This window comes from Acomys minous (assembly GCF_964271855.1).
Source record: "Acomys minous genome assembly, chromosome: 2".
Lineage (NCBI taxonomy): Eukaryota > Metazoa > Chordata > Mammalia > Rodentia > Muridae > Acomys > Acomys minous.
In genome coordinates, this window is record NC_140484.1 from 111754905 (window position 1) to 111765681 (window position 10777).

A 10777-nucleotide genomic window follows, 5' to 3' on the forward strand; every position below is an offset into this window, starting at 1 on the left:
TAAGTTTTGTGCAGGGTGATAGGTATGGGTCTATTTGCATTTATTTGCATACTGACATTCAGTTAGACCAGCACCATTTGTTGTTGTTGTTTTTTCCATTGTATATTTCTGGCTTTATCATAAGAAACAGGTACCTATTGGTGTGTGGATTTATGTCTGGGTCTATGATTCAATTCCACTGATCAATGTATCTGTTCTTATGCCAATACTATGCGGTTTTTATTACTATAGCTATGTAGTACATGTAGAAATCAGGGATGGTGATACCTCTGGAAGTTCTTTTATTGAATAGGATTGTTTTATCTATCTTGTTTTTTTTTCATATGAAGTTTTGCATATTTTCCTTTCCAGGGCTATAAAGAATTCTGTTGGAATGTTGATGGGATTGCATTGAATTGGTAGATTGCTTTTGCTAGTGACATTTTAACTATGTTAACCCTACTGAACCATGAATATGGGAGATCTTTCAATATTCTGAATTCTTTAATTTCCTTCTTCAAAGACTTAATGTTTTTTATCATACAGGTCTTTCACTTGCTTGGTTAGAGTTACACCAAGATATTTTATGTTATTTGTGGCTATTGTGACGGGTATTGTTTCCTGATTTCTTTCTGAGCCCATTTGTCACTTGTCTATAGAAAAGCTACTGAATTTTTTTTTAGTTTCTTTTGTATCCAGCTACTTCACTGAAGTTTATCAGCTGTAAGAGTTCCCTGGGGGTAATTTTTGAGGTTGTTTATGTATACCATCATATCATTTACAAATAGTGATATTTTGACTTCTTCCTTTCTAATTTGTATCTCTTATTATTTTCTTTAATTACTTATTTTTTTCTTTTTAAAAAATTTAAACAATTTATTCACATTACATCTCGACTGTTGTTCCCTCACTTGTATCTTCCTGTTCCTCTCTCCTTCTTTCATTCTTTTCCCTCCCCTAGGTCTGTGTCAGAAGGGAACTTCCTCCCCCACCATATGATCACAGCCTATCAGGTCTCATCTGGGTAGTCTGCTTCCCCTTCCTCTGAGTGCCACCAGGCCTTCCCACCAAGGGGAAGTGATCAAATAGGGGCACCAGAGTTCATGTTAATTGTTTAATTGCTCTATCTAGAACTTCAAGCACTATATTGAATAGATATGGAGAGAGTGGGCAACCTTGTCTTGTTCCTGATTTTAGTGAATTGCTTTGAGTTTCTCATCATTTAATTTAATGTTGGCTATAGGCTTTCTGTAACTTGCCTTTATTGTGTTTAGGTATGTCCCTTGTATCCCTGATCTCTCCAAGACTGTTACCATGAAATGTGTTGGATTTGTTAAATGCTTTTTCAGCTTCTGATGAAAAAAATCATGTTTTTTTTTTCTTTTGGTTTGATTATATTGACAGATTTCCATATATTGAACCATGTCTGCATCTCTGGGAAAAAGCCTACTTGATCATGGTGAATGATATTTTTGATGTATTCTTGGATTTGGTTTGCAAGTATTTTATTGAATATTTTTGCATCAATGTTCATGAAGGAAGTTGCTGTGTAATTCTTTTTCTTTGTTAAATCTTTGTGTGATTTGGGTATCATGATGACTTGGCCTTATACAATGAGTTTGGCAATGTTCCTTCTGTTTCTATTTTGTGGAATAATTTGAGGAGTATTGGTAGTAGGTCTTTTTTGAAAGTCTGGTAAAATTCTGTACTAAAACTGTCTGGCTCCAGGCTCATTTTGGCTGGGAGGGTTTTAATGACTGCTTCTGTTTCCCTATAGGTTATAGGTCTATTTAAATTGTTTATCTTATCTTGATTTAATGTTGGCAAGTGATATCTAATCAGAAAACTGTCCATTTATTTTACATTTTCCAAATTTGTAGAGTACAAAGTTTTGAAGTATGAATTAATAATTCTTTGGATTTTCTTGGTATCTGTTGTTGTGTCCTCCTTTTACTTTTTAAATTAATTTTTAATTTTTATAATTTATTTACATTATATTCTGATTGCTACCACTTCACTTGTTTCCTCCTGTTCCCACCGTTTGTTCCTCTGACACCCTATTCCCATCTCCTACCATCTGACCACAGTTTGTCATGTCTCTTTAGGATAGCCTGCATCCTCTTCCTCTGTGGCCTTGCAAAGCTGCCTTGCCAAGGAGAAGTGATCAAATCTTGGGCACCAGTGTCCATGTTTGAGCTAGTCCCTGCTTCTGTGGAGAATGGCTATATCTGAACAGGGGATCTAGACTCTCTGCATGCATTGTCCTTGGTGCATCAGTTTCTGCAGGTCCCCCGGATCCAGATTTGTTGGCTTTGATGGTCTCCTTTAGGAGCTCCTGTCCCCTCTGAGTCCTTCTATCCTCACACTCTCACATACGACTCTCAGTGCTCTGCCCAGAGTTTGGCTGTGAGTCTTAGCATCTTTTTTGATCCTCTGGTGAGTGTAGTCTTAAGAGGACATCAATGTTTGGCTAATATCCACTTATAAGTGAGTGTATACCATGTGAGTCTTTCTTGGTTTGAATTACCCTACTCAGGATGATCTTTTCTAGTTCCATACTTTTGCCTAAAAATTTCATGATTTTCTTGTTTTTAATAACTGAGTAGTATTCCATTGTGGCTATGTACCATAATTTCTGTATCCATTCTTTAGTTGAGAAACATTTAGGTTGTTTCTGGATTCTGGCTATTACAAATAAAGCCACTATGAACATAGTTGAGCAAATGTCCTTGTTGTATGGTGGAACATCTTTTGGGTATATACCCAGGAGTGGTATAGCTGTGTCTTGAGTTAAAAGTATTCCCAGTTTTCAGAGAAAGTGTCAGATTGATTTACAAACTTGTTGTACAAATTTACACTCCCGCCAGTTATGTCCTCTTTTTTTTTAAATTTCTGATTTTGTTGATTTGGATAGTGTCTCATTGTCTTTTAGTTAGATTGGCTAAGGGTTTGTCTATCTTATTGATTTTCTCAAGGAACCAATTCTTTGTTTCATTGATTCTTTATATTGTTCTCTTTGTTTTTATTTATCAGTTTTATTCCATCTTATCTAATTCTGTTGGGCTTCTCCTCTTCCCCTTCCTCCTCCTCCCCCTTCTCCTTCTCTTCTTCCTCCTCCTCCTCTTCCTTCTTGTAGAGCTTTTAGGTATGCTGGTAAGTCACTAGTTTGGGATCTCTCTAATTTTTTATGAAGGTACTTAGTGCTATGAAGTTTCCTCTTAGCATTGCTTTCATTGTGTCCCATTATGGGTATGTTGTGCATTCATTTTCATTGAATTCTAGGAAATCTTTAATTTCTTTCTTTATTTCTTCTTTGACCTAGTGGTCATTGAGTAGAGAGTTGTTAACTTTCCATGAGTTTTTATGCTTCCTGTTGTTGTTGAAGTCCAGCTTGAATCCATTGTGGTATGCTAAGATGCAGGGGGTTATTTCAATTTTCTTGTATCTCTTGAGACCTGTCTTATAACCAAGTATATAGTCAGTTTTGGAGGTTCCATGTGTTGCTGAGAAGAAGGTATATTCTTTTGGATTTGGATAATATGTTCTATAGATATCTTTTAGGTCCATTTGATTCATACTTAAATTGAAAATATTAACAGGCAACCTATCTGTACTGTACTATATGTGTATTGAGTTCTTTCCTTGTTATTACTCCCTGAATAATATTCCATAGCAAATGTTTACATTGCATTTATAATATACATGGAATTATGAATAATCTAGAGATTACTTGAAAGTATATGAGAGGGAGCTGTGGAGGCTATAGGTACATAATCATTTTATGTAAGGCCTTTGAATTTGAGCATCTGCAGGGAACAGGGAACAATACTTTGAAGATACAGAGGGATGATTTTATTTCATCTCAGAATCCCCAGTGTCTAGCAGAATGCCTGTTATACAGGAAGAATGACTACAGAAAGAGCTTTTAGCTTTTGAAATAAAGTCATGGGAGAACAGTAAAGGAATAGAAGGAGAAAGATACATAGAGCTCTGCCACTGGGTCTCAGATGGCTTCTTTGTGGCCTTTGTTCTCTCATGGGTGTGGAAAATTGAAGTGAAGACATTAAGCCTGATGAATCTAGATCTACCTCTGGGTGAAATTCTGGAGCCTGCTGGCTAGTCAACTCATGCCTTCCTTCCACAATAGCTCAAGGTGAACGGGCTTTTCCACAGAAATATTCATTCATTTCTATTCCATTATATTTCTTCCCCTAGGCAAATTTACCTTCACACAATAATTACCTTATTCAGATTCCTCCAAAATGTCACTGAGTTTGATAGCTCCTCAGATTGAATTTGCATTTCTTGTTATGGGCATCACCAAACTCTTTCACCTGGGCAAACTCAGGGACTGTGACAACATTTACTTTCTTTTATGAGTGGGTAGAGCAGAGCAAAGGATGGGAACAAAGACAACTTGGAGAAAACTGGCAGCTTTGAAGGACAGACATTATATATATATATTTTTTTTCCTTTCCAAAAACCTTCCCATTTTTAGGTTTGGTTCATTTGTTCATTCAGCTGTCCTTCATTGTTTCACTGGACATTTATCATGAATTGTTGGTAGGAGAAAAGTCCAGAGATTCAGAATTCAAAAATAAGATGGCCTTTTTAGAAAGGATGGGAATTGTGCCTACAAGTTAATACTTCATGTTCTAAAATGTCAGTCTTCTTTTTACACCTTGGTAAACATCTAAGACACAATTCCAAGATTTGCTTAGAAATCTACCCAGCAAGGGGAGGCTATAGCCTCCACTAGCAGAGAAGAACTCAGGACCAAACTTCATACAGATAATTTGAAAGAGGCAATAATATTTGTACTAAAATAAAAAGAACATTTATTTACTTTCTGATTATTTTGCCTCCCTGTGTGTCTATGTACATCATGTGTGCTGAATGATTATGGAGTTCAGTAGAGGGTGTTGGATCCCCTGGACCTGTAGTTATAGGTGGTTTTAAGTGCAGGGAATTGAGCCTGGGTCTCTTAATCACAGAGCCATATCTCTAGCTCTTGCTCTGTAACATTTTTCTGCATTACAAGGGGAGGCAGTATTTGTGTCAGAGAATACAGAGGAAAGAGTACATATAGCAGACTCTAGTTAGGATTTTCAGTATCTATTTGATGGGTGAGATTAAAATACATCTTTTATAATCATTTACAGTAGGGATTATTTCTGTGTCACACGATCTAGGTAGCATGGTGTGCTCGAGATGATTTCAATGTGCTCTCACTTCTCAGGCTGTTCCTTTTCTAGTGGAAGAAATGAAAGAACACATTGGTGAATTATGTGTAATGATGATGGCATTAATCAAATCAGCAGACATGAGAGAAGACTTCAGGGGATCTATCTATCTATCTATCTATCTATCTATCTATCTATCTGTCTATCTATCTATGGGGTGTTTATATAGAGGAGAACTATATGTCTGTCGGGTTAAGTAAATCTTTTTTAAGTGTGTTGACAAGAGATGGCCCTCCCCAAAATGCCCCAGCACAGAAGAGTAAAGTACTATAGCTAGTATTTCCACTGGTGCTTCAATGGGGTCTTGGGAAATGTTTTAGGAGATAGCTATTGCAGCCAGAAAACATTACTGAAAGCTACAACCAATCAAAAGGCATAGATGTATAACCCAGTACCAATGGAAATATCTACAATTACAAATACTGCACCCAAGGCTTAGGGAATGTTGAGGCCAAGGAGGAGAAAGAGACTAAGAGCCTGGGGAGCAAGGAGTTTGGTGTGAGGCCATGTGTCCTAGACATGTCAGAAGCTACATCCATAAACTCCCACAAGCATGGCTGCCTAAGCAGGACCTGAGCAAGAATTCCTAACTTGGATGGGGAAAGCTCATGAGGCCTCAACCCTAGACAAAGACTACAGACAACCAAGGAATGCTGAGAGTGGGAGGAAGAGTCTTTCCTCAGGAAAGTGCACACTGATTGCTTATCCACCACTATTTGTTCAGTCCTAAGAACATACATATAAGTAATATTAAACAGACTTAGCAGGTTGTATTTGTGAATTTAGAAATAGAGATGTATAAACACACACACACACACATATATACAAATGGCAAAACAAAAAAAATAGGTACACACACACATATACGTGTGTATAACAAAGAAAAAAGAGGTCATGAATTTAAAAGAGAGCAAGGGGAGAGTACATGGGAGGTTCTGTAGGGAAGAAATGGAAGGGAATGATGTAATTATATTAACATCTTAAAAATATAAAAGAAATACATTTAAAAAGAGATAATGGTTGCTGGAGGAGGTAAAAAAACTGTGGAGGCCAAGATAAGGTACCTTGACTTGTCTTGCTGACATTTTTGTTACAGTGAAGGTCTAGGAGGCTGCCCTTTCTTCCTACCCTATAGACAACGGAGGAAGCACAGAAGCTCTTTCAAGGGACCTTTCAGGTACTTCCTGTTATACGTTAAATCTGAACTACCTCCTGAAGGCTCGTGTGTTAAGGGGTTGGTTGACAGTAGATGGACCTCGGGATCTTCTAATGTATTAATCCAATGGCAGGAAAATAATTTGGTAGCATTCCTGGTGAGGGAAACTAGGAGGTGGGGGCTTAACTTGAAGTAGTAGGCTCTTGGGGGGCATGCCCTGGAAGGGCATATTCATTGTTTCCCACTCATTTTCCATCTTCTTCTGCGTCTTGGCTGCGTCAATGTGAGCGGCTTCCATCACATGCTTCTACCATAGTGCTTCTGCCACAGAGCAGTGGATCCAGTTGACTCTAATTGAAATCTGTGAAACTGTGAGCCAAATAAAAGTATTTCCTCACTTAAGTTGATTTCCCTCTGGTCATAACAAAGGAAAGTAGCACTCCTTTCCTAGTAGCCATCGAATTTGCTGCCAAGCTAGAGCCTTTCATCCTGGTTTACGTCTGCTATATAACACACTGCCACAAAAACCAGTGGCTTTGTTGTGATCTTAGCCCACTGGATGCAGAAGTCAGACTAAAGTGTTGGTACTTGGCTTCTGTCTGAGGGTGCAAGGGAAAAAGTCTTAGCTGGCATCTGGGAGATTTCTGGCAAGCTTGGGCATTCTTAGCTTCTAGACATGCCACATTAGCTTTGTCTTTACTCTCACATGATATTTGCCCTTTTGTAAGGACACCAGTCACTTTGTATTAGGGGACATTATACCCTCATTGTCACTTACTGAGCTATATATATTTAAAGAATTTTTTTTATTAATTTATTCTTGTTATATCTCAATGGTTGTCCCATCCCTTGTATCCTCCCATTCTTCCCTCCCTCCCATTTTCCCCTTATTCCTGTCCCCTATGACTGTTCCTGAGGGGGATTTCCTCCCCCTCTATATGCTGAGCTATAGCTTTAACTAACCTAGTTACCCGTAAGGTCATGTTCTAAGGTTTTAGGTTCTCAACATAGAGTCTAGAAGAAGAGAGAGAACAAGGAAGATGGGAGAACAGTGCTGACTGTTGTATTTAACCATTTAGCTCCACTGCGTACATTTCAAAGACCCTTCCTAACTAACTCTGAGCTCCACTCAATCCTCTCCTGAGGGTCCATGGCTCCATGTTGCTCTGAAGGCTTATATGGTTGCCTTTGCACCTGCTGTGATATTATCTGCAACGGACTAAAGGAGTCCTAGAGAAAAGGGGTATAGTGGATGTTTCTTTGACTCCCCAAAGTAGACTATCTAGCTAGAGGTTGATGTCATTTTCCCTTCTACTGTGTCAATAACTGATCTGTGGTTACGTACTTCCAACAATGGGACAACATAGGCAAGGCTTTTAGTTAGACAAGGTGAGCAAGGTGGTCTTTTGGAGACAGGTATTGAATTAGAGCAACTGTGTATGCCTCTTGAAGTCTAGGTTACTTCCAGGAGGAAGGGGGAAATATTTAAAAAGTGGTACTCCTCATGTTTCAATTATCCAAAGACTCTAATTTTGTAAATCTCACGTGTAACCCCCATAATTAGCTCATAACCCCGACCGGGAATTGCATAAGAGACTAGAGTCTTGAGGTTCTGCAGATGATCCTGGCTTCTGCTTCAATCACTAGATCTGAAAAGTGGCACAGGTTAGAGAGTGGAGTTCAGAGATCATGTTCCTAGCCCATCTCAAAGTGTGTGTGCAGCCCAAGTGGCTGCCAGGGCTGATGTAAGCGGCATGAGGAAGTTAGGACCGGCTCTTCATGGTTGCTGTGGCATCTGGATTTCAGACACTTTAGCAGTGATTTCACAGGCTCGAGGTGAAGTTTCTGAAGCAAGAGTGACTGGTGGCTTGGGGTCTCAGGTCATAAGGGGCAGCATCTCCAAGGTCAAGTTCTTGCTGTGTTATTAGAGGCAGTGATCAATATAAGTTATCATCTCTACTCAAAACACCTGAAATCCGATTTCAGAGAATTTTCATTTTGGGATTTTTTTTAGATTAGGAATGCTAAGCTGTTCCAGCCCCTGAAAAACCCCAAAGCCTAAAAAATGAAGATGCTCGCAGTACTCCTAGTCCCAGGCATTTCAAATAATAGCACTCCACCTGTAGCTATAGAGACATCAGGCCACAGTTCCCAGAGAACTGACTGGTACCTTTTAAATACTTTTTATTCCATGCTTAAAGTCAAGAATGTAAACTTTGCTGCTTGCAGGTAAGAATCACAATTACAGTTTGCATTTAAAAAATCTTTGGTCTAAAAATATGGAAGAGAAACAGATAGATATGATTCTATAGATATATAAGGTAAAATAGTTAAATAAGGTCTTCAAAAGCCTCAGAGACCTACAGAATATGGCATTTAAAGATGTTTTTATTATTCTAAAGATTCTTTGAGAACAAGACAAGTTACCTCCTGACAATACCCAGCCAACCTCAAAGAAGATGATGAGCATCAAAGAGAGTTGCCTTCAAATGTGGCAAAGCAGCCATTGGGCAAAATGTCCTTGTTTCTACCACAGACAGAATTCTGCCTAAAAATGGGCAGGCTTGGATGCCGGCATTCTGCCAAGACAGGGTAAGCAAGTCTTCAATAGTTCCTGCCTCACAAATATGTCTGTCAGATATATTGGGCTAGAAGGCCAAAGCACTACGAATGTAACATTTATGTAATTCCTGATTGTCTCATGGTTCTTCCTGCTGTGTGTAGTTTATTTTACCCATGTGTAATAATATAACTATATATGTTAAAAAATAAACATAGTAAAAATGTAAAAATGTAAAAGAGAGAAGAGTGGGTGGATGGGAGGTGGGGGACAGCATGCTGAATGGTGGTTTGGAATTTGGAAGCTAGATAGTCTTAGAACTCTCTGGAAAGGCAAGTTAGTACCCATCCCTGATCCATGGAGAATTTGTAGTATGAGTAGCCAGGGAAATTCTTCTCTCAAAATAATGAAGTAATTTAATATCCATATGATATTTCCTTCCTTGAGTTTTTGTTTTGGCCACCAGAATAGTGGAATGAACCACAGTCACTGGTTTAGGTCAACACGATACAAAGAAAGTTCTTCTTGCTTTATAGACTGCAGTAGGTAGCTTTCTACTTTGCCCCCTTGTCTGAGTGAGGCTCAGGCTGTGAGCCTGTCAGCAAGCAGAGCTGCAGCAGAGTTCACACAGTACCTCCACCCTCATACCCGCAAGGCATCTCCTTGGCTCACAGCTTTGCATCACGGAGAGGCACATTCCTAACTTTCATTGTCTGATGTAAAAAAAAAATCTATCAAGTAAAAATATAAAGGAGCCATTTATCAAGATCCTCAGCATTAAATCGGTGAACTGTACCTCAGCACATTTGTTCTTCTTAAGCGCTGAAATGTCAGAAACTGGTGATTGTCACTGTATCAGCTCTGGAGACCCAGCTCCAGTATGATGGAAATACAGTTAAGTTTCCTTGATGGAGACCTAGCTGTGCTTGGTAGCGTGGCATGTGTGTCCAGCCTGTTGGCACCATCTTCCAGGTGGTGGATTTCACTCTGTCATTTTAGGAAAGGAGGAGACCCTAGAGACTGGCGCTTTGATTCCACAAAAACACTGTGGCTTCTTTCAAGCATGCCTCAGGTAAGTCTCCGTGAAAAAGGAGGGCTGCAGATGGGGTTCTGGCCGTGAAGTTTTACAGAATGCCAAATTATGCTTTAAAGAACAGACTTCTAAAAGAGCAGCTTGCACTCTGCTCTACATTAGTGGGTCTCATTCAATCAATGGAAGGCCCAAAGACTAAAACTGGGTAGGTGTCTGTAAAGATGAGTCCTTAGACAGGACCATGGAGAAGTGCCTGGGTTTTGAGACTGCTTGTACGACTTCAGACACGAGGCTGAAACATCAGCTCCGACGTGGTGAATTTCTAGGCAGCCCTGGAGAGTGTGGATCTCTGGCCTCCACAGCCATGAGTCAAATTCTTAAAACTAAATCTGTCCTCCACGTTTCATCTGTTCATCTCTCTGTCTGTTTTATGTCTACAGCTACATTCATTTCCTTTGGTTTTCTTCTTCTGCACAGCCCTACTATGCCTTTCAGGCCCCATACTACCTCTTCTAGCTGTTTTTTTGTGAAAAGTTTTTCTGTCTGTAAAGTGAGGATAGAATAACGTCCCTGTTAAATCCATTAAGAGCTTGAGAATATATGGGCTGGAGAGATGGCTCAGTGGACAAGAGCATTTGAGCTTTTGGTGCTCTTCAAGGCTCCAGGTTCAATTCGAAGTGTCTACATGGTGGTTCACAACAATCTCTAATTTCAGTTCCAGGGATCTGGCACCGTCTCTGACCTCTGCAGGCATCAGAAATGCACATGGTATAATATGGACATGCACTCATATACAATAAATAAAT

At 39.3% G+C, this 10777-nt stretch overlaps 1 long non-coding RNA gene across 1 annotated transcript; it reads left to right on the forward strand.

Annotated features, from left to right (window-relative positions):
* Positions 1–1425: 1425 nt before the first annotated feature.
* On the forward strand, positions 1426–10004 carry LOC311583731. The gene is made up of 4 exons (XR_014774652.1): positions 1426–1438; positions 6319–6399; positions 8781–8970; positions 9938–10004. It is a non-coding gene; the product is annotated as an uncharacterized lncRNA (long non-coding RNA).
* Positions 10005–10777: the final 773 nt, after the last annotated feature.